The sequence below is a fragment of the Pinus tabuliformis genome, chromosome 9 (genome assembly GCF_031772625.1).
Source record: "Pinus tabuliformis cultivar Carrire ecotype Pingquan chromosome 9, CPIR1, whole genome shotgun sequence".
In the NCBI taxonomy this organism is placed as follows: Eukaryota; Viridiplantae; Streptophyta; class Pinopsida; order Pinales; family Pinaceae; genus Pinus; species Pinus tabuliformis.
Genome location: NC_142307.1, coordinates 1613533769 through 1613556938, shown reverse-complemented (window position 1 = coordinate 1613556938; position 23170 = coordinate 1613533769).

Sequence of the window (23170 nt, the reverse complement as noted above, 5' to 3'; positions counted from 1 at the left end):
ATCTGCAGTTTGTAAACCCTTAGAAAACTGCGTCCTTCCCACGTGTGAGAGAGAGACCTATCTGTGTAGGAGAGAGAGAGAGAGACTCTTTTCTGCGTAGAAGAGAGAGAGATGGATGAGAAGTGTGTGTACAAATGAGGAGGAAACATCCTTAATTTATATGCAAACTTTGATGATTGAATAGATGTGTCTGTTAGGCTTCTGACCCTACATAAGTTGCTAGCCGACTTTGACAATTAGTCCATAATCTAAATAAATTCATATCTCCATAAATACTTATCGGAATCGGATGATATTTAGATCAATCCTACACCTCTCGACGAGAGGAATCCAAGAAAAATATAATCAGCCATGAATAAGGTGACCCACATGAAGTTTGGCCCTAGTTGCCAATTTTAACACTCCCTCTCAACTAAGGAGAACTTCATCTGCAATCTTTCGGACTGTCACTACTATTCATCCATAAAATGCAATGTCCTATACAGCTTGACCCCTACTTTGCTCTACCTTGCCATGCTTTGCTCTGCCTTGCCATGCTCTGCTCTGCCTTTCTATGCTCTGCTCTACATTGGTCTGTTCTGCTCTGCTCAAACTATGAAGAAGAAGAAGAAGAAGTGATCGAGGATGTATCATACCATCCTCCACTGACCCGAAGTCAGTCTCAGAGTGTGTACCACTGGTCCCAGACCAGTCCTCTACTGATCTGAAGTCAGTGTCATAGTGGGTACCACTCTCACTAGTCCCAGACGAGTATCATTGATCCCAGATCAATGGAGGTCATCCTAGCACATGGAGTACGGTAGATATAATGATGCGTCCATCGGTACTACTATGGTCCCTATCCTCATTTCCCTACTGATTGATTAGATGAGAGTTACTTCCCATGAGTCCTAGACTACATGGGTAGGATGCCTCGACACGAGAACTAATCATCCTATCCACAGGAGAGCAAATCATCCTGTCCAATGATTCCACGGAGAACTAATCATCCTGGCCTACAACAGAACGAATCATCCTGTTCCACAACCACCATGGAGAACACATAATCCAGGTCCACAGGAGAACTAATCATCCTGTTCCATAGTCACCACGGGGTGTCACATGGGAAGGTTGAACCTTTTACCCCGTACAAAGTGCACCAACAGGGGATGGTGAGTCACCCTGTGGTCATATGTCGCTCCAAGAAGTACCCCGCGCCCCCCCTAGAGCTCCCAGATCTCATTACATCATACTTGACCCTTGTTAGAGGGTCTCTTAACGACACCAAGTCATTCTCGGAAAGTTAGGAATTTGACCTTTCCTAGGGGCTTTTTCAAAATGTCGGTGACCTGTTCATCTGTACCGATATGTTGGAGCCTTATAGCTCCCCGCTGCACCATATCTCGAATATAGTAGTACTTGATATCGATATGCTTGGAGCGATCATGAAGTACGGGATTCTTTGATAAACGAATCCTGCTCTGGTTGTCACAAAGGATCACAGTGGTATCCATTGTAAATCCAAACAGCTCACTGAAGAGCTTTCGTAACTAGACTGCCTCATAGGTGGCCATGCTAGCAGCAATGTACTTTACCTTGGCAGTGCTCAAAGCCATCGACTTCTGCTTCCTACTCATCTAGGATATCGAAGCATATCCCAAGGAGAAACAACACCTGGAAGTGCTCTTACGGTTCACCACACTACCTACCCAATCAGCATCAATATATCCAAGTAGTCTCACATCTTCGGCAGTGTATCTTAACCCATGAGTGATTGTGCCACGAAGGTATCTCAACAGATTCTTGGCACCAATCCAATGTATGTGGTGAGGTTCAACCATATGTTGACTTAACGTGTTGACTGCAAAGCATATATCTGGACGGGAGTTCACTAAGAACATCAATGCTCCGACGAGTTGATGATACTCGGTGGCATTTCGTAAGACAAGTCCAGCAACACTACCGCTTAACTTCTTGAAGTCAAGCTCCATTGGGGTAGTTACAAGCTTGCAGTCCACCATACCGAATCTTTCCAATATCTTCACCACATATTTTCCTTGAGATAGGAAAATCTCCCTTGGCTTCTGCCAGACTTCAAGTCCTAGGAAATAGTGCATCAGTCCTAGGTCCTTCATTTCAAACTCAGAAGCCAACTCCCTCTTACATTTGTGAATGAGAGGGTCTGCACCTGTTAGAAAGAGGTCGTCAACATACAGCACCAGTATGAGAGGTTTGTCATCTACAACCTTAAAGTGGAGGTTAGGGTCGGCTTCACTCCTAGTGAATTCTAGCTTCATCAAGTAGCTATCGATCCTTTCATACATGCTCGGGGTGCTTGCTTCAGCTCATAGAGGGCCTTCTTCAACCTGCACACATGAGATTTTCGATCATAAATATCAAATCCTTTGGGTTGCTCCACGTAGACCTCTTCTGTAATTGAACCATGCAAGAATGCGGTCTTAACATCCATTTGATGTAGGTTCCATCCTTGTGTAGCAGCAAGGGCTATGATTGAGCAGATGGTGGTATTTCGGGCAACAGGTGAAAATATCTCGTCATAGTCTATACCTTCCTTCCGGGAGAAGCCATGAGCAACAAAATGAGCCTTATACTTTTCCGTACTTCCATTAGTTGCATGCTTTATCTTGTAAAGCCATTTAGAAGTGACAATTGTTTTGTCCTAGGGTCTGGGGACCACATCCTAGACATCGTTCTTCAATATAGACTCATATTCTTCGGTCATAGAATCCTTCCATACTTGATGCTTGATGACATCTGTGAATGATGAAGGCTCATTTTGGATGATCGTGCTCATGATGGTCAATTATCCTTGATATCTGTTTGGCTTCTTACTTTCACGGAAGGTTCCTCGGGGTGTGTTGTGTCCTTCAGCATCATCAAGTGTCACCCTAAGCCATGAAGGCCTCTTCCTAGAAGAGGAAGGTTCAGGCGGAGGAGGATCAATAGGATCCATGGGTTCTTCCACATCGGGCATTGTCTCATCTTCTTTTTCTTTCGGTTCCCTGGTGTCAGCTTCTTGAGAGCTCCTCAAAGTAGGAAGATTGTCCACCTTGCTAAGGGCCATATCTTCGTCAAAGGTGACATCATGACTAATCACGACTTCCCTTTGACTGGCTACATATATTCTATAGCACTTAGTATTTTCACTATAACCCACAAAGATTCCTTTCTTTCCAAATGCACCCAATTTATTCCTTTTCTCTTTTGGCACATGAAAATATACAAGGCTTCCAAAAATTCTAAAATGAGAGATGTCAAGTTTCTTACTGGTGAACATTTCTTCAAGAGTCTTGGAACCCAATGCTTGATGAGGGCATCAGTTTTTCACATATACAACGGTGTTTGCAGCTTCGGCCCATAGAAACTTCGAAAGTCTTTGATCATGAAGTATAGCACGAATAGCTTCCATGATCGTATGGTTCTTCCTTTCCACCACACCATTCTACTTAGGAGTATATGGTGTAGTAGTCTCCCTCTTAATGCCAGCCTCTTTACAAAAATCATGAAACTCATTAGATGAATATTCAGTCCCATTATCAGTCCTTAAGATCTTGATCTTATTTTCGGTTTGATTCTTGATCAAGGCTTTGAAGTGTCGAAACCAGGAGAACACTTCATCCTTCCAAGAAGTATATCCAAGTCTTGCGAGAATAGTCATCTGTAAAAGTGAGGTAATATGAATATCCTCCCAAGGAGTTCACAAGCATCATACCAGATATGTTTGAGTGAACCAACTGTAATATATCGGAGGTATTGCTTTGGCTAGAGGGGAATGGTCCCCTTTTGAGCTTTCTTGCGGCACATCCCAAACATACACCTTCTTGCTCTATTTAGAATTCGGGCATCCCTATCACCATTTGTCTTACATCGGGTAGAGCTTTATAATGAAGATGAGAAAACCTCCGATGCCATAGTTAGGATTGAAGAGATGTGTCACAAGACATGACACCTACCAGACTTCCTCCGACTTGATATAATGAATCAACTTGAAACCCAAGAGTGAAGGCATCTTTAATATTGTTTTTCCATACACGTACCTTGCCATCATTGAAGGTCACCTTGTAGCCTTTCTTCCATAGTCGAAATGGATACCAAGTTCTTTTTAAGATCAGGTACATATAATACATCCTGTAGGTGGATTGTATTACCTTGATTCAATTTAAGAGAGACATTTCCTACACCTTTCATGGGATATTTCATATTGTCTCCAAGGACAATTTCCAGGTTGGTTTCTTTCTCTATCAGATTATTTCCCCAATAGATAGGAGATCGTTCTTGATCTCGGTGATCCTTAGGAAATATGCTTGCATACTTTCATCTTTGCCCTTCTTAATTTCCTTCAGCTTATTTCTAAGGAACAAAACTTGATTTGCATCATTAACTTTAAATAAACTCACCAGTCTATCATAGATTTCCTTGGAGGTGTTCAGGTCAGAGATGTAGGCCACCAAATGTTTGTCGATAGAGTCCTGGATGATATTCTTAGCTTTTACTTCCCCCTTGGTCCATTTGTTCCTAGCAGCAGCAGATGCATTTGATGGAGGTTCAACAATTTCGCCTCTCACATGGTCCAACACTTCTTGTTCTTCTAATGTTAGATCGAGAGACATCTTCCATCCATGGTACTTCTCTCGGAGTTTGTCTTCAGCAGGGAAGTGTGTTGAGGACCCCATGGTTTCTTTGGATAATCTTGCCAATCTTCTCTTCAGTGATTGCTCTTGCTCTTGCTTAGGCTTTGTCTTCACCTCAGCTTTGATACCATGTTAAATTATGGTATGTTCTATGCTTAGAGAAGTTTACTTATCTTTCTTATTATTATCCATAGATTAGCAATCACATGTACATAAGTAAAGTGCAGATAGAACATTAAATGATCAACAAAAGACAAGCCAAGACAAGAGACACAAGATGTGGTGACTAGCCAGGGACAAACCCCAATATGGGGAAAGCCTTTAATCAAATCTTATTTTATCTTCAATAATTCAACAGAGAGAAATAGTACAAAAATCTTATTTATATCAGCAGCAACAAACCCTAGATCAACGACATCAGTGGAATTAGTCAATATCTGTTATATCACCTAAATTAGTGGCATCAACAACATCATTCAATATCTGTCAGATCACCTAGATCAACGGCATCAATTGAATCAGTCAACATCTATTAGATCACCTAGATCAGCGACATCAGTGGCATCAGTCAGTATCTGTCAGATCACCTAGATCAGCGGCATTAGTGGCATCAATCAATATCTATCAGATCACCTTGATTCCTGTGCCAAAAATTTCGACTTTCCAAGGAGATTTAGCTTCACCTACTGCGTAGTCAAGAGAGAGAGAAAGCTGGTCAACGTTGGTCAAAGTTCCGATCTGTATTTTGTAAACCCTTAGAAAATTGCATCCTTCCTTCCCACGTGTGAGAGAGAGACCTATCTGTGCAGGAGAGAGAGAGAGAGAGAGACTCTTTTCTGCGCAGAAGAGAGAGAGAGATGGATGAGAAGTGTGTGTACAAATGAGGAGGAAACATCCTGTATTTATATGCAAGCGTTGATGATTGAATAGATGTGTCTGTTGGGCTTCTGAGCCTACATAAGTTGCTGGCCGACTTTGACAGTTAGTCCATAATCTAAATAAATTCATATCTCCATAAATACTTATCGGAATTGGATGATCTTTAGATCAATCCTACACCTCTCAATGAAAGGAATCCAAGAAAAATATAATCAGCTATGAATAAGGTGACCCACATGAAGTTTTTCCCTAGTTGCCAATTTTAACAAATAGTGTGTTGCATTTGAATTTCATGCTCAGTGAAAAAGTTGATGAATTTGTTGCTAACATATTATTTGCCATTATCAGATCTTAGCTTAATAATTTGATGTCTAGATTGTTTCTCAACAAAGGCCTTAAAGGCCAAGAACATGTTAAATACTTCATTCTTGAGTTTTAAGAAGTATACCCAAGTGCATTTGGAGAAATCATTAATGAAAGTTAAGAAATACTTGTAGCCAGAGAATGAAACAACTGGAAGTGGACCACATAAATCACTATGCACAAGCTGTAAAGGGGTTGAGACGTGCCAAGAGGCACATTTTTCAAAACTATCCCGATGATGTTTTCCAAGTACACATCCGAAACAAATACCATCTCTGCAAGATACCATAGGAAGACCTGTCACCATGTTTTCTTTACATAGATTTTGAAGGGAGCAATAGTTTAAGTGACCAAATCGCTCATGCCAAAGTTTGTTCACTTCATCATTATGAGCAACAAATACCGAGGGAAGAGTTGATGACCCAACGTTGTTAAACTTATACAACCTTGTAGAATTGTCAACAATTCCACTAGCTAAAATCTGTCTAGGATCTCTTAGGTCCTTAATTACAACATCATGAGGTGAAAATTCAACGATTTTACCTTCACCTAAATGAGTTATCTGATATATAGATAGAAGGTTGCAGGATAAGGGTGGAACACATAATACATCATTAAATTTACCATTGTCTAGATGAGTAGTTCCAGTCCCTACAACACTAAGAGATCTATCATCACCAATATATATCTATATATATATATATATATATATATATATATATATATATATATATATATATATATATTTTGGTGTTGCAATCACTTAAAGAAGAAAACATGGCTTTGTTTTTTTCCATGTGATAAGAAGCTCCAGAATCAATGAGCCACTCATGAGAATGAGAAGAAGAAGATACATTTAGTGCATAACCAGACCGAGATGCTTGACAACCACATGCAGAAAGCATTATTCCTGAAGATGAAGTTGAAGAGTGCTCGAAATGGATGTTATGCTTCTTCATTGCTGCTTCCAAGGCTTCCATCTTCTTAAAGAATTTGGATTCTAAGTGGCCATCTCGATTACAAAAGTTGCAATGTCTATCAGTGTTCTTCCCTTTGTTTTTATTTGCCTTATCATTTTGTTTAATTGATTTTTCAATTTGAGACTGAAATTGCTTAGGACCCTTGTTTGGTTTAGGACCATTCTTTTTAGGATATTACTTCTTAGGATTCTTTGAATTTGGTTGTTGTTGGGCGGCTAAGGCTTTCTTAAAAGAGTTTCCAAGATTAAGAAGACCAAAATGTAAGAGTTTTTCTTGTTCTCTTATTAAAGAATCACAAAAGGCATCAAAGGAGGGATGTGTAGTCTTGTCCTTGAGAAATAATGGCTTCTCTAGTAGAATGGAAGGTGGAAACAAACACAGAGTAGGTTGGTCTCAACTTAGTAAGAATGGAATAGATAAGGCTACCATCTTCTTTCTTAACCTTAACAATTTCCAAGAGAAGTCTAAAGGTCTTGAACTTGGACAAAAAATCTTCAATGGAGGAAAAATTATTCGGGTCCAACATAAGCAACTCATTTTCAAGTTGATGGGATCTAATTTCATTTTTAATTCCAAAAACTTTATTGAGTTGTTTCATTGCTTCATTAGGGGTATCAAGTTCTGCGATATGGAATCTAAGGTCTGGAGAAATAGATATCCCTATCAACCCACATGCTTGATCTTGCCTATTTTCCCATTTTGCTGCCTTATCTTCTTCTTTAGGTTTAGTTTCTTGGCCTGAGACTATTCTGTAAATACCATTACTTCTAAGTAAATCTACAAAGTAGGACCACCATTACAAATAGTTGGTGTTGTCAAGAATAACTTGGCATGGAATTTCCATTTTAATAGAAACCGAAGCTATAGATGCTGAAACTAAGTGTTCCAATGGAAATATCTTGAAAAATTAGGCCGCTTAAAAAAAATGGCTCTGATAACAGCTTTCGGATGAAGAATTTATGGTTTTTTAAGAAACGTTGTTGAAGATGCCGATGAAGTGCGTGAATGTACAGAAGTGAATGATATTGTTATTTAAAAAAGAAAATCCCTCCCACCCCCCCTTCAAACTTAATCTAATTACCTCACTTAAAAAAATATATATATATGTGACCCACTTTTATAAATAAGTGAAAGCTACTTTTACAATGGTACTTTATGAGCTACCCACTAAATTGTAACCTAAATAAAAGATAAAGAGACTTTAGAATTATAAGTGACTCACTTTTTATAATGGGTGAGAACACTTTTACATAAAGTAACTTTTAAACATAAGCTACATGTGCTTTTTGAAAAAGTAACTCAACAACAAGAAATACTTGAACTCAAAACCTCTATTCTCATAAAGTAACTTTGGACCAAGTGAGCTAGTTTAAAAGGTTTTTTTTTAGTCACCGAAGCTTCTTTGGGGTGCGTGCTTACTTGAAAAATGTCTTTTTGCCTAAAAAAAAAACCACACAACCCAACACGGGCATACAAAAACAACCAAACCGTATGGCTTGAAGTTAGCTTTCGTCAGAAACTAAACATTTTCCTCTATGTTTCTAATTTTCCAAGATCACACTAAGGCGCGACAGAAAAGAGCATACACATGAGAAAAATCCTTCCTTTATGTTTCTAATTTGCCCAAATCACACAGATTCATGGGGCAAAGAGCATATGGAGAAATGAAATGTATAGATCTGGTAATAAAAAAATAGACAAATAAATAAACTGAAATAAAGAGGGAGAAAAATAACTAAAACTGCAAATAAAGATTGTATACCTCCATATCATAAAGATGACGTAGCTAGGGCTACCAGAAACCTTTTTTCATGAAACGAAAGGGGTTCCTTACTAGAACAGATGCTCCTAACACAATAGAGTAGTCCTCTCGGCCCGAAAGCGGTCAGAAACAATAGATCTAGGAAACGACAGTCGAATGCAGTTGTATTGGCTTCCGATTTGGATCACCAAAGGATGCAACCCTCAAATAGCTCCAATACCATGTAGGAATTTACAAGGTAATTTCCTCAGATAGAACACCAAAGGACACCGCTCATAAACATATCACAGATCAATACACCAGTATTCTTGACGTGGTTAAAACCCTCAAAGAGGGAAACAGTCCATGACCTAAGCCAATGCGACCACTTCAGGCAATTTATTAATAAAATAAATAAAATTTACATAAGCTTCTCTCATGAACGATCACCCTACAAATGACCCTCCATGCTCTTTAAATAGATATCAGGGACATATCGGGTATTAAGCTGCGGATCAAGCGTTGGTAATACCGAGGAGAGAATGAACCGTCAGATCACTTCATGTCTAGAACATATTGTGACCATCGGATTGTAAGTTACAAAAGTACATAGTAAAGAAACACACTTTACCTAACTCTACACTAGACCAAGTTATACTTAACTATTTCCTATGTGTCGGAATATCCTAATTGTGTGTCACCAGTGATGAGTCAGCGTGAGTAGAATATGATGGAGCATGAGTTAGCTGAGGAGGATGAGGCATAGAGTATGCATGATGAGCCTTTTTGGGAGAGCCAATTGTAGGTTCATATTGAACCCATGATGATGGAGGATGAGTAGCCACCCTTGGGGTCAGTCATTGATGAGGAGCAGACAGATGTATAGACAACTGGCAGGGTGACGATGTTTGCTAACACTTTTCCTTAGGAGATGTTGGAGTATGACAGAACAATTTGGCGGGAGATCGGTGAGTTGGAAGAGTGTGGAGTTTCCTGTCAGGTGAGGGAGATAGCAGTGCATCCATCTTTGGGTCTACCCATTAATCAAGTGCAAACAAGTATAGTGGCAGCTAGCTGAGCTAAAACATTTTTAGGCAACATCCCTCTCCAAGAGTACATAGACAGGGCTTGTAGCATAGTTTGGCTACTTATGCCCATTACAGGGAGAAAGGCAGGGCTTTCTCGATGGATATTGCTGACCAAATAGATAGGGCAACATGAGTTGATCATGGACCAACATCAGCATAGTAGACTTGTTCCTTACACAGGAGTCCATGACTTAGATTTGCAAGAGATCATGAGTTGGTATCCTATTGATGGAGTATCACTCTTATTTGGGAGCACTGTACCATAGGATCCCTTAGAGGTGGGTAATATTACATACTCCAGTTGCTAGCAGAATGTGGGTTGGCCACTCATCAGTATCTCGGCGCAACATTAGTATGGCGAGGTTGACCTTGGGGTATGCCAAGGGTTGGATTGGAGAGAGATGATGAGCTGGTATACAATTGGGAGGGCAGCATTCACAACTAGAGCTATAGCACAACAGGAGCCATGTAGCATTAACGCTCCTTCTTGGTGGCATTGGGATCTAGCTGGGTCTATTGCCAGAAGGTTGAGTCAGAGATGGACATGGGATCCAGGTATTGGAGGATCTAGTCATGTTCCGATAGCTTGGAGACGTGACGTGGACCAGTGGTTCGTATGGGATCCGGGCATTGGGTTTCGGTGGTGTTCGACCACCAAATTGGTCCACAGATTTGGAATGCTTGAGGGCAAGCAATCTTGGAGTAGGAGGACTGTCATGTCCCCATTCTTATTCTTCTTCATAGTACAACCAGGGTGGATTTCCAGGATAGGGGATGACCAGGTCAGTGGAGCAGGTTTATGTCATTTGGGGTCCCGATGGAGTTTTGAGGAGTTTTTATGAGATTTGATGGCATTCTCTTGGCATATTACATCATCAGCATAGCTTGCCTTTTGTTCCATTGCATTCTAACAGCTTTTCAAAAATCAGCGTTATTATTGGGCATAACTTAATTAATTATGCTCGAGCTGGAATTCTAGGGAGATTAATTGATGGGACACCTCAATGTAATAGATCGTTGGAATTGGAACGAGAAGATATACATGATGGGACTTTTGGATAGGAGTTTCAGTGACTTGAGGAAACATGGTGGAAAATATACCCTTTTCCCACATTAAAAAGAATATTTTAATTAAAATAAAAGAGGGAACAGTGCTCCACGATTAAAATAATAATTCTAGAGGGGTCCATCAGATCTATAAAAGAGGAGGAGGATACCATTGGAGGACACCTTGGATTTGATATTGTTTCTTGTATGAGAGGTTGAGAACCCGGTTCTCTACTCCATTGGTAGCCCCAGGATGGAAACCCTCGGGTGATTCAGTGAGATTGGGTGAGCACCCATCTCCCCTTGGTGGATTCATTTAGAATCCACAGGTGTAGTGATTGATTTCCTATTTTAGTTTGGCGGTCGGCACTAGCATTATTGCATATATTGGAGGGCCATGCCTAGCTATTGTATTGGCATCTATTTCTATATAATAAAGCTAGATTTTGTTGCTGCATTTCTCATGGTTCCGCATGTTGTGATATTTTAATGAGATGTTATGTGCAATTTATTGGGTTTACTATTTGGGTTTTACATGACAATCTTTTGTTTGTGAATGCAATTTTTAACTGGAGTTTTTCTGAGTTAAACATTTGAGCTTGTTCCAATTTTATTTCATTTGGGACACTACACAACTTTAAAACAAGAACCTGAGTGGTTTATCAACTCTTAAATTAATCACTTGTAGCTCGTTCTTCCATGAAATCTCTCATTGACCTTCATATTTAGACACATGTTGTCGTTGCGACAAACACTCTCCAAAATTCTTCCTACACTTGAATTTTGGAGCCTACTAAGGATCTTACAACATGTCGTTCCATGGTCACCTCATGCTTGTTCAATTTTTTTTTTTTAATGTTTAAGCCTTCTTCTCAGATTGTAAGTGTCACAATCACTTGCTCACATGTCCAATCATTGATAACTTCACAAACGTACATCTTTTTGTGCAAGCTTAGATAGGCATTTTGCAGCTCTTGAAGACAAGGCTTTCACAATCACTTCTGATAGTGACCATTCACTCCATAAGCATACTTCATTGCCTAGTCTATGTGGACAGTCAGTGCACACTCTCTTTCGACAATCCCCCTCTCACTTTGGTTGCAATCGTACTCTTAATTTGGTGAGTTTTCTTAATTTTCGCTTTTGCGTACCTTTTCTTTCAAAACTTTGAGGTTGTCACTTTTTCTTGCTTTCACTTTAACCAATGGAATTTTCATATTATCTTCACTCTAGCATGTTTCACCTTCAATTTCTTTAGTGTTTTCAAGTGTCATTTTCATGTTTTCTTACTGTTGCGAGTATCTCTCCTAATTATTTTCTCTCTTGTATGTGTCACACCTTTGCACATTAATATAGGCATATCTAGCGCACTTTTCTGTATTATATGTTACTGTATATCATGAGAATATGTGCTAGACACATTCTTATAGCATAGCCAACTTTATGGTCGCAGTCAACCTTTGTGACACAACTTGTGTTCTAAGTGTCGCATGTGGGGTTTCAACAGTCGCACTTAGAAATAAGTGTCACTTTGTTGTCTTTTCAAGGTGTGATTGTTGTTCATGAGTCATGTTCATACCTCTGTATTTTATTGATGTCTTCCATGTGTGTGATCTATGTTTGAGCCTCGTTCAGATGTTTTTCCCTCTCTTACTCTAATAATCAAACACTTAGCCATTTTGGATCTCTTCTTGGTCCTACTTCCTAGCGAAAATTATGAAAGCTTCAATCCTTCACCAAGTGATGAGAATTGTCTATTAATGAGCCTTATTGATGAGATATCTCCCTCCTAGACTTGTGCACTAAGTCTTTCTTAAGTTCATCTCTTATGGTTGCACATTCAGAACCTTCAAAGCATAGTCACCTAACCCTTCTTGCTTGTACTGACTCACTGCACTAAGTTTTGAGAAATGTTGCCTTGTAGGGTGCATGGAGAATTTCTACTGGCCCTCTGCGAAATCAAATTGTGTCATACAAGGTCTCTTCCCTCTCACAGTGCATTAAGCCTTTCCCTGGTAAAAGTGACTTGAATTTTGTTTCCTCCCTCAGTGAACACCGCAATCTCCTCTTCTAGTGGGCCTTTCTAAGTGTAGGTCACATTTCTAGTGAATAAAAATCCACTCTAGAATAAAATTTCACTAGCCTAGAAACCTCCCTCTCAAGTAAAGTACACATTGCAGTTGTAGTGAATAGTATTGCTCTCACTACTAATGGAAACACCTCACTTTACACAATACTTTCTCTACCTACATCCCTTATCACAAGTTGCATTTCTAGTGGATAGTCAATCACTAATGAAGAAAATTGCACCCTCCCTTAAGCCTGCCACTCAGTTATAGTGCATGGTGCATTTTTAGTCAGCAAGCCATTAACCCTTGTTTACTAGATTCCCTCATTGAACCAACATTGAGACTTGCCCTACCTCCTGAGCACATGGTTCCTTTACATTCCACAATCAAGGCCTCTCTCAGTCACTATGAAGCTCAGTTATGCTATAATGGTTTCCTTCTTTCTTGAGCCTAGCGCATGGTGTAGTTTCAATCATCAAGCTTATCACACTATATCTTTCACTTTCCCATCATGTTGGACCTTGAAGAGCCCCTCCTCATAGTGCATGGCATACTTTTAGTTAGTATTTATGCCTTCCCTCAGCCACTGTTAAGCTCAACTGCACCATCCTCAACAAGCCTTCCCCTTTCAGTTCTCACGCAATCCTATCACAAGCGGCTTCTTCCATGAGCAAGGTAGGTATAGAATAAATTATTTCAAGGTTGATTTTTTATTTTGATGATTGATATTCATTGGAAGGTGTACCATATCAAGCATGGAAAGGTAATTCTCAAGGAAGATCTCAAGGATAAGGAACAAAGAAGCACTTTCATAGAAGAATCACAAAGAAGAATTGTCATGAAGAAATGAAGCAAATCCTAGACCATGACAGAATGAAGACATTTCATTATGACTCAAAAGGTCCTAATATTGATCCAACACCCTTTGGAGGGTGAAGATGAAGAGAAAAGAAAATATTTCATGAATATTGAAGACAATGCAACAAGAATCGAAGCTTGGCATTGCCACATCATCCTGAAGTTTCATGTCATCATTGCCAAGTTATGGATTGTACAATTGTCATCACAATATCATATGTGTCATTGTGTCTTGCCACATTATGTGGAATGTAATTATGTATTTTCAAAGAAAATGACTAAATGTAAATGTGTGGAAGTCCAAGAGTCACATGTGGACCAAAGAGTCAATAGATGTTCAAAGTTCATTTAGGAGTCCAAGAGTCATGAGGGTAACCCAAGAGTCATAAGGGAGATGAAAGGTCACTCCTCTTGTTCTAAAAGAAACCTCATAATTCAAGCTAATTTATTGTGTAAGCTCAGGCTTTAGAGAGCTAGCCTTGGCTTCTCTAGCTTGGAATAGGAGAGAAAATCATTATTTTGGAGAAGTAAGAAGTGACTTAATGCTCCATTATTGGAGCTAGTTTCTCATCATTGTAACTGTGTACTTGGATATTTCACTTAATAATTGAAGCCCATCGAGCCAACACATTTTAATGCATGTATCATTAATTTTGTGAGACTATTCTTTAAATTTTTGTCGTATATTTTATGTTCATATGTACTAAGGAAATTGAACTACTTCATTGGCTTTGGTACTTACTTTGATGAATGTGTGTTGTATTTGCTTTAATGTTCGTTGTTTCTATGTTAACTATTTCACTAGATAACTAATGAATCTTTCCTTTCTCTTGTGTGCCTCTTTTAGGATAGTACTATTACTTTTCTTCTAGAGACTCACTTTTGTACCCCTCTCGTGAATGCCTCCTTTTACACATTGCAATTAGTGTTTCAAAGTGTCAACTTACTTGTTGATTTCAAAGGTTATGTGCATACTCTCTTGTGCTATTCATTGCATCCAAGGCAAACCTTCATTTATGGTGGTCAGGCCGATAATATATATGGGACTCCTACTCCAAATGGTATGAGGTCTAATTGGGACTTCACATCGGCAAGACCCCATGTATGTTGGCAGAATCTAGCACCATCAAAATTCTGGCACTAGAAGGAGGGACAGATGAAAAGTTCTACCCATTGATTATGTTTTGAACATCTTATCTCAAATGTATCATTCTAAAATCATAATCCCGAGATATTTTTCCAAAGTGCTTGATATTACCATCCTCGCGGAAATTGTTCGTAACTTGTCTCAATTCAAGTTCAATGGCGAGAGTGAACTAATTGTCCTTGAACATATGTTTCAGTTTTCTTATTTTTGTATTTCTAATGGAATACATTGTAAGGATGTCATGGCCATATTTTTCACCCTCACATTTGAAGGTCATGTCAATGCTATCATACATTACCATTTGCTTCTGTCCATTCATTTGAGCAACTTGTTAAAGAGCTTCGTGAAGCCTTTGACAAGTATGATTATCAATATGTATGTAATAGAATTGATCATCTTAGAATGAAGTGAGGTGAATATTTAGAGGATTTCCTTAATTTGTTTCTCAACCTTTGTTGTGAGTTTCCTGAAGAAGATTTTGACTATAATTTTATCACTTAAAAGTTTCAGTGCTTGATTCTTCTCTCTATCAAATATTTTGGATTTGAACCCCCAGATGATTTCACTGTTCCAACTTACATTGATCATGAAACATCCCAAATCAGCGAGGAGGAACCTATTATTCCTTTTGTTCCTTTTCCTCCTCCTTTTCAGTACCAATTTAGGTGCCTCCTTGTGATGATGTTGAATATGGGAAATCTGTAAATTAAATTGTTGATCCATCTTCTCCACCTTCAGCTACTTCCCATGATTTATATCCTTTGGAAGAAAGCTTGGAGTGGTTCATGAAGCCTAAGGTGAAGACTAATACCTTGACTTTTCAAGATCATATTAATGCTCATACCTTTAACCTTAAATTTGATTTGATTGAAAGTATGATTTCCTAAAGGGAAACCCTTCAACCTCTACCATCTCTCTTTCCCGATTCCTTGTTCTTTAGTTTGGTTGATCAACCTACTTCAACTCTTAATGATGTTCAACTTGTTGTTTCAAATGGTAAAGAAAACAAGGCAATTGAATTTCACAGGTAAAAGAGAAAAGTGTTGAAGATATGTCATATATTTCTTCCCTCTTTCAAGATGATAATATTGCATTTTTGGCCAATCACCAACCTTGTATTCTTGATAACCTGTCAAATGATTTTGAGCCCTGCATTCAGGCTGAGAATTTGGACAACCATCACCTTAACATCCATGATCCCACTGAAACATATGGTGATGAGTTCCAAAGTACATCAAATGATACATTTCCTTCTTCTGAGGACTTGGATTTGCAAGGTATCGATTCAAAACCCTCTTCTCATAGTGTACAATCACCATTTATGGGTTGGGATGCTCTTTCAATCTAGAATGATCCTGAAATTCCTCTAATTCATACATCTTCAAATGTAAAATCTAAAGAAGTAAGTTGTAAGGTTTTTTAATCTTTGGTATATCCTAGTCAATCTTAATGTCACATTGGTATGTCTGTCTTTGACCATTATACTGGTGAAAATGAAATTGATTCGTTGCTCTTAGAATTTCAATCTGGTCTAATTACAACTGGTGTTCCTCCTCATAAGTCTTTCCATCCTTTCTCACCTCTAGTACACTATTCATTGTACCCATATATGTTTGATAAGTCTATTATACTACCATACCCTTTGAATCCTTTTAATCTTTATCTAGCAGGCCATGGTTGCAATCAGGTACAAGATGGTGTGATCCTACAATCAAAGGATGAGAAGCTTGAATATATTGTTTGATATGTTCAATTGTAAATGTTTCATAAGTCAAGAGGAAGATGTTCCAAATCTATCTGATCAATGTAGTTTTCTGATTAATGCACTTAAATGTTCTATCCATCAAGAGTCTAATATGCCTAATTTTAAATCTAATCAAATCAGTGGCACTAACAACGTTTTTATTGACACATTTGATGATACGAGATTAATAAATACAGGATAATGGAACTTTGGGGATTATATAATAAAATTAAAAATTAATATGAAGTGAATGAGCGAAGTGGGTAATATCCTTTAAACATAATGTAACATGTAATATTTGCATGCTTTACATACACTTAATACTTAGGATAAAATTCTTTTTGTGGGCTTTGGAATGAAATAGAATTTACATGGTGGTTTTTACTTTCCCTAGGCAAATGAAGTTTTTCCTTAGGAAAGGGATTTTATTAAGCTAATGAGGGGAAATCAATGGAGATGAATTTTATGAAGGGGATTCTAGCACTTGTGTCCATAAGTCATTAAGCCAAGGGTTCGGTCCCTCCAAAAATCAGAGAAATGCTCTGAGCCTCTTTGACTTAAAGGATTTAAGTACTTAGAATTTATTTATGGAAAATTAGTAAGTAGAGGGGTGAAATCACTGAGGGGATGTTAAATAAATCAAGTTGTAAACCATTGTCCTTGCTTTGTTTACTACTTATGCACATTTGAAATATGCATTTAAATATGACGTAAGTGCTTTTGTGTAATCACTTGATATTTTTGCAACCTTTCTTCTACTTACCCATTTACTCACCCTACCATTTTTTCTTCATTTTATTTGGGTGCATTTAGGTTAGCAAACCCTTATCAATCATTTTTCTTTACAAAGTAGACTATCTAATTCTAACCTTATATCATCCAAGGGCTCAGATTAAACTGATGAGCTCCTTTTATTTTCTCTACCTATCTAATGATCTGCCAAGATTAAACTTTTTGGTTAGATTTTATTCTCTAACTATAAACATAAAATTCAAAGCATGGTATAACCAAGATTAAAAAGTTTGATTACCATGGATTGTGGCATGAATAACAAGCTACACACAATCATTATTATGCATAAAAGTAAATAGTAGTGGCATTTAGACTTGCTCACTTTCATGGTCTCTTTTTTGGTTTTTTGGGGTTCATATATTTTCATTTTTTGACCTTTCTTTTATTCTTTTTTGTCCCTTGATTATTCTTTTAGGACATACCCTCTTTACATTTTTTAATTTTTTAATATGGAAAACATTTGTAGAAAGCAAAGGTATGTACAATATTACAAGGCTTAACCTTAGTCATTCAAAATTATGACTCCTATTGGTATAGGAACCTAACAGTGGCTCCACTTGGGGATGGCATTTTCTAGTGAAATTTCAAGAACTTTCAATATCAGTGGCCTTTGAATTGTTGTTGATGTTACCTTGAAAAATTTTCCTCTATGCATCTGCATTATTGATACTTATGACAGTAAATATTTCAAAGCTTAGGGCCTTCTCTTTGGGCTTCAACTTCAAAAATCACCATCCAATCCAAACTAGACTTTTGAAAATAGAATATGTACAAATGGGAAATGAAAATTAGTAACTAGGTTCAAAGTAGTGTTTTAGCATCCAACCATTCACTGGCCCACCTTCTACATCTGTGCCATCAATTTCTCTCAGGAATAAAGCATTATTTCCTCTATAAGCATAGATAACATAGGGACCTTTCCATAGGAAATCAAATTTCCCATGTTTATCTTCCCTCCTTGAATCCCACTTGAGCACCTTGTCACCAAGGTAGAAATATTCAGCCTTGGTTCTCTTATCAAATTTTTTTTTAACCTTTTCATGCACTACTTGAGACCTGATATAGACCTATTCTATGGTTTGTTGTAGATGAATAGTTTGGTTGATTCTTCTTTGGATACTATTTGGTTCAACCTGCAATTCTTGAAGTATCTTCATTACTGGTACTCCCAAAGAGGATGGAAAAACAACTTCCATTCCATAAACTAGTTGATAGGGAGAAGTACCAATTGATTTCTTAATAGTCAATCTGTCTGCCCATAAGGCATTGACTAGCTTCTTATTCCAAGTTTTCTTATTGTCCTCTAGTAACTTCTTGATGATGTTTACCAGGCTTTTGTTTGAGGATTCTTCCAGTCCATTTCCTTGAGGGTAATAGGTTGTAGAATGACCCAGGGTGATATGATATTTATTGCAGAAATCTATCATTCTTTTGGATTTAAAGGCTACTGCATTATCAGTAATGAGCTTAGTTGGACATCCAAATCTTGATAGAATATTGATTTCAAACAAGGTTATGATAACAATGTCTGTGGCTTGCCTTGAAGGTATGACCTCTATCCATTTTGTGAAGTAGTCTGTGGCTGTGAGGATCTATTTGTGCTAGGAAGAGGAGGGTGGGTGAATTTCACCAATGAAGTCTAAACCCCATTGTTGAAAAGGCATTTCAGCAGAGATTGGCTTGAGGGGTAAAGGTAAAAGATTTTTCTTCCCCTAAAAAATTTGACATTTGTGACAGGAAGTCACATATTTTTTGACATTAGAAAACAAGGTAGGCCAATAGAAACCAACTCTAAGGATTTTATTTGCAGTGGTCTTCCAGTAAAGGTGTCCTCCACAGTCACCTACATGAAACTCTTGCAAAATTTTGTCAGATTCATCTTTTAATAAGAAATTAAGAAGAATACCTTCATGATCTCTCCAGAACATAGAACTATCTAATATACAAAATTTCAAGGATTTCATCTTTAAAAACCTGCTTGTAGTCGTAGATAATTCAGGAGGAGCCTGTAAGTTCTGTAAAACATAAATAATATCAACATACAAAGGTGATTCAATAAAGTCATGGTTTATTAGTGGAGTCGCGATCTCCTCTTCATTATCTATTGCTGCGATAAATTTTATATCCAAGGCATGACAATTCAATTCAGCCATGAGTTTGGCTAAACCTTGGCCCTTGATTAACTTAGTAGGTTTGATTTCTATATCATACTCTAAAATAGTAGCAATCCACTTTCCCCTCTTTCCATCAGGACCATCCTAAGTTAGGATGTCTTTGACTACTAAATTTGGAACGTAGGCTACTATATGAGAATATAAGATGTATACCCTAAAGTCCTTAATGGCTTTGACTAAAGCCAATACTTGTTTTTCCATTATATTGTATTTCAAGGGGGAATCTCTCAGGGCATGGCTAAAGAAAGCAATGGGTTGTTCATAGCCCTGATCATTTTTCTGCAATAGAATTGCAACTATTGTGTGCTAAGAAGCAAAGGAAAACAAGATGAAATCTTTGTCAAATTTAGGACTGATTAACATAGGTGTTTTAGTTAAGGCCAATTTAATGTCTTCAAAGGATTTTTTAGCCTCAAAAATCCATTTTATGGTCAAATCTTTTTTCAACATATTATTTAGTGATCCAATTAATTCTTCCAAATTAGATATAAATCTTCTAAGAAAATTATTTTTTCCTAAAAAATCTTGTAACTCTCTAATGTTCCTCGGGTGTTGTATTTGCATGATGGCTTCTATTCTTGCATCGTGTATCCTTAAACCATCTTTTGAAATTATGTTACCTAACAAATTTCCTTCTTCTAACCCAAACAAAGACTTTTTGGGGTTCAAGGATATTCCAAATTTTCTTCATTTAATAAAAACTTGTCTTAGATGATCCAAATGTTGATTGTCAGACTTTGAAAATACAGTGATATCATCTAGATATATCACAAGGAAATCATGAATTTCTTTTGCAAAGGCTATATCCATAGCCCTCTGGAAAGTGGCTCCTACATTCATTAGCCCAAAAGGCATTTTCACATACATAAATGTGCCCCAAGGAGTAGTAAAGGCAGTTTTGGGTTGGTCATCTGGATGAACCAAGATTTGATTATAACCAAAAAACCCATCCAACAATGAGATTCTAGTTGATCCAACTACCCTCTATAAAATGTGATCCATTTTGGGGAGGGGGTAATTGTCTTTCAGTGACACTTTGTTGAGGTTTCTGAGATCCACATAGATTCTGATCTTACTAGTTTTCTTTCTAGTTGGCACCAAGTTTGAGACCCAATTAGAAAATCTGATTGGTGCAATTATTTTGGCATCATACATCCTCTGAATTTCTTTTTCAATTGCAGGTAATAAGACAAGATTGATCCTTCTAAGTTTTTGTTTGAAAGGCTTTTAATTTTCTTTAATAGGAATTGTGTGCTGGACGATGTTGGTTTCATAGGATTTTAGGTCCTCATAACTCCAAGCAAAGACATCCTGAAATTCTTTCAACAACTGTTGGGTCCCTATAATACTAGTGATTACCCCATTACTATTGTAGTTATACCCCTTATTTATATTGTTGTGCCCCTATTACCCCCATATTGTTATTTTTGTGCCCCATGAAATCCCTCTATTGTTATTTTTGTGGCTTTATATTATTATTGTTAGGTCGGCTGGATTATATTGTGACTCCTTAGACTCCTATATATAGAAAGGAGGTTTTGTCATTTGAATCATCCAAGAATTGTTCATTTATGTAATGTAAAGGAGGTTGCCCCCTCGAAGAGGCTGAATTCTAAGGCGTTGATCTATCTTTTCTATCTTTTCTTGAGCTGGTTTCATAACATTTGGTATCAGAGCTTTGGATTCTAGGGTTTCGCTGCTCCAAACAGGTCATCGTGGCATTTTCGCTATAACTTTTTTTTCTGTGACGTTTCAGAAGTCGCAAAAAAAACCCATTTGAGAAGAAATCACGCTGAACCTTGGGTCCGAATTTCAGAGCTTTTTGCACGATATTTGCGGAGATATGATCTGAGGAAGTTGGTCTTTTTGCAGACTCCTGAATTACATTCAAAACAGGTGACCTGGGGAAAATCGTCATAACTTTCTCTCTGGGGATCGGATTGAAATTTCGTAAAAAGGTACAGAAAGAGGACGGACTGTAGTTTCTTGTATGCAGATCCAAAGGTTGAAACAGTGACTCGTGGCATGTCGTACAAGTTCGCTCTACTGAACTAGTCTATAAGCAAGTCACTGTGGGAGATTTCACATAACTCTTCTTTGGAGAATCCAATTTGGGTCAGACTTGTGGCATTGGAAAGAGGACACAGAGGGCTACTACAGCTCACAAATTCAGAACTAGATGATTGGAAAGTACAGAGATACATCAGAGGCAATATCGAGCTCCTACAAAGTGAAAAAAGGTGTGTAGATTTTCTTAAATTTTTGCTTAAGCTTGGTTTGAAAATTTAATTTGAAGGAATTCAAAGGGCATAGTAGAGCATTATTATCGGTAACTGATGCCCCGAGGAAAGAAAATGCAAACACCTAGTAAGGAACCTGAAAGCTCTAGCATGACTCATGAAGAAGAGGAAGAAATGCAACATGATATATCAAAATTACAAGACCAAGTGCAACAACTGTCCCTTGCAAAAAAAGGAACAGAATATAAGATGGATGGTTTAAATAAAGATGTAGAAGCTAATATGGATGGTTTAAAGAAAGGTGTAGAAGCTAAGATGGACTGTTTAAAGAAAGGCGTAGAAGCTAAGATGATTGATGTGAAGAAGCTAAGATGATTGATGTGGAAGCTAAGATGGACGATTTGAAGATAGATTTGAAGACAGACATGGACGAATTGAAGATAAATATGAATAAGTTGCTACAAGAAATGGTCACTAAGGTGAAAGGGTACTAAAGGAAACTCATGATGAGAACAAAAGAAATGTTAATCATGATTCCATAGACGCTAATGTTGGATTGAAGACTCACCATATTCAAAAAATCGATATGAGGAAGTTTGATGGCAAGGATCCCGCCACATGGATATTACAGATGGAGCAATTCTTCGATCTCAATAATGTGCAAAACACACAAAAGGTACGTATGGCAACTGTATATTTGGAACCAAATCAGTTTGTATGGTATCAATGGCTTTGCTCTCGTAAACAATTTATCACTTGGGCAATTTTTACGGAAGAATTGATAGCACATTATGAGGATACAAAAAGCAACACTTTTTTTAGCCAATTGATAAGTCTCAAACAAAAGGGTTCAATAATGGAGCACATTGAGGAGTTCCAAAAATTGAACATAAGGGTAAAAGATATTCCAGAGGAGCATAGGATTGATGTGTTCATAGGGTCTTTAAAGGATAATATCCAACATGATGTTCGCCTTTGGGAACCTGATTCATTAGAGAAGGCATTCAGGTTAGCAAGAAAAATGGAAAGCAAAATTATGGCAACTAGGAAGCATACCACTCACAACTATAAAGACGGAAGTGTTGTTGCCCCTAGTCTTCCACAACCTATAAGGTTGACACCACAACAATTGGAAGAAAAAAGAGCAAAAGGGCTTTGTTACAGTTGTGATAGCAAATACACTAAAGGTCATAAGTGTGCTGAGAAGAAATTATTCTACATAGATTGTGAAGAGGAAGAAGAAAAGGAGCAAGAAAGGTCAAAAGAAGAAGATATACTCCAGGAACAAAGCCTAGATGAAGAACAAATAAATCCGACCATATCTTGTAATGCATTGGCGGGAATTACCACTCCTCAAACCATCAAGATAGAAGGACAAATCAAGAAGAAAAAGGTAATAGTGTTGATTGATTCAGGA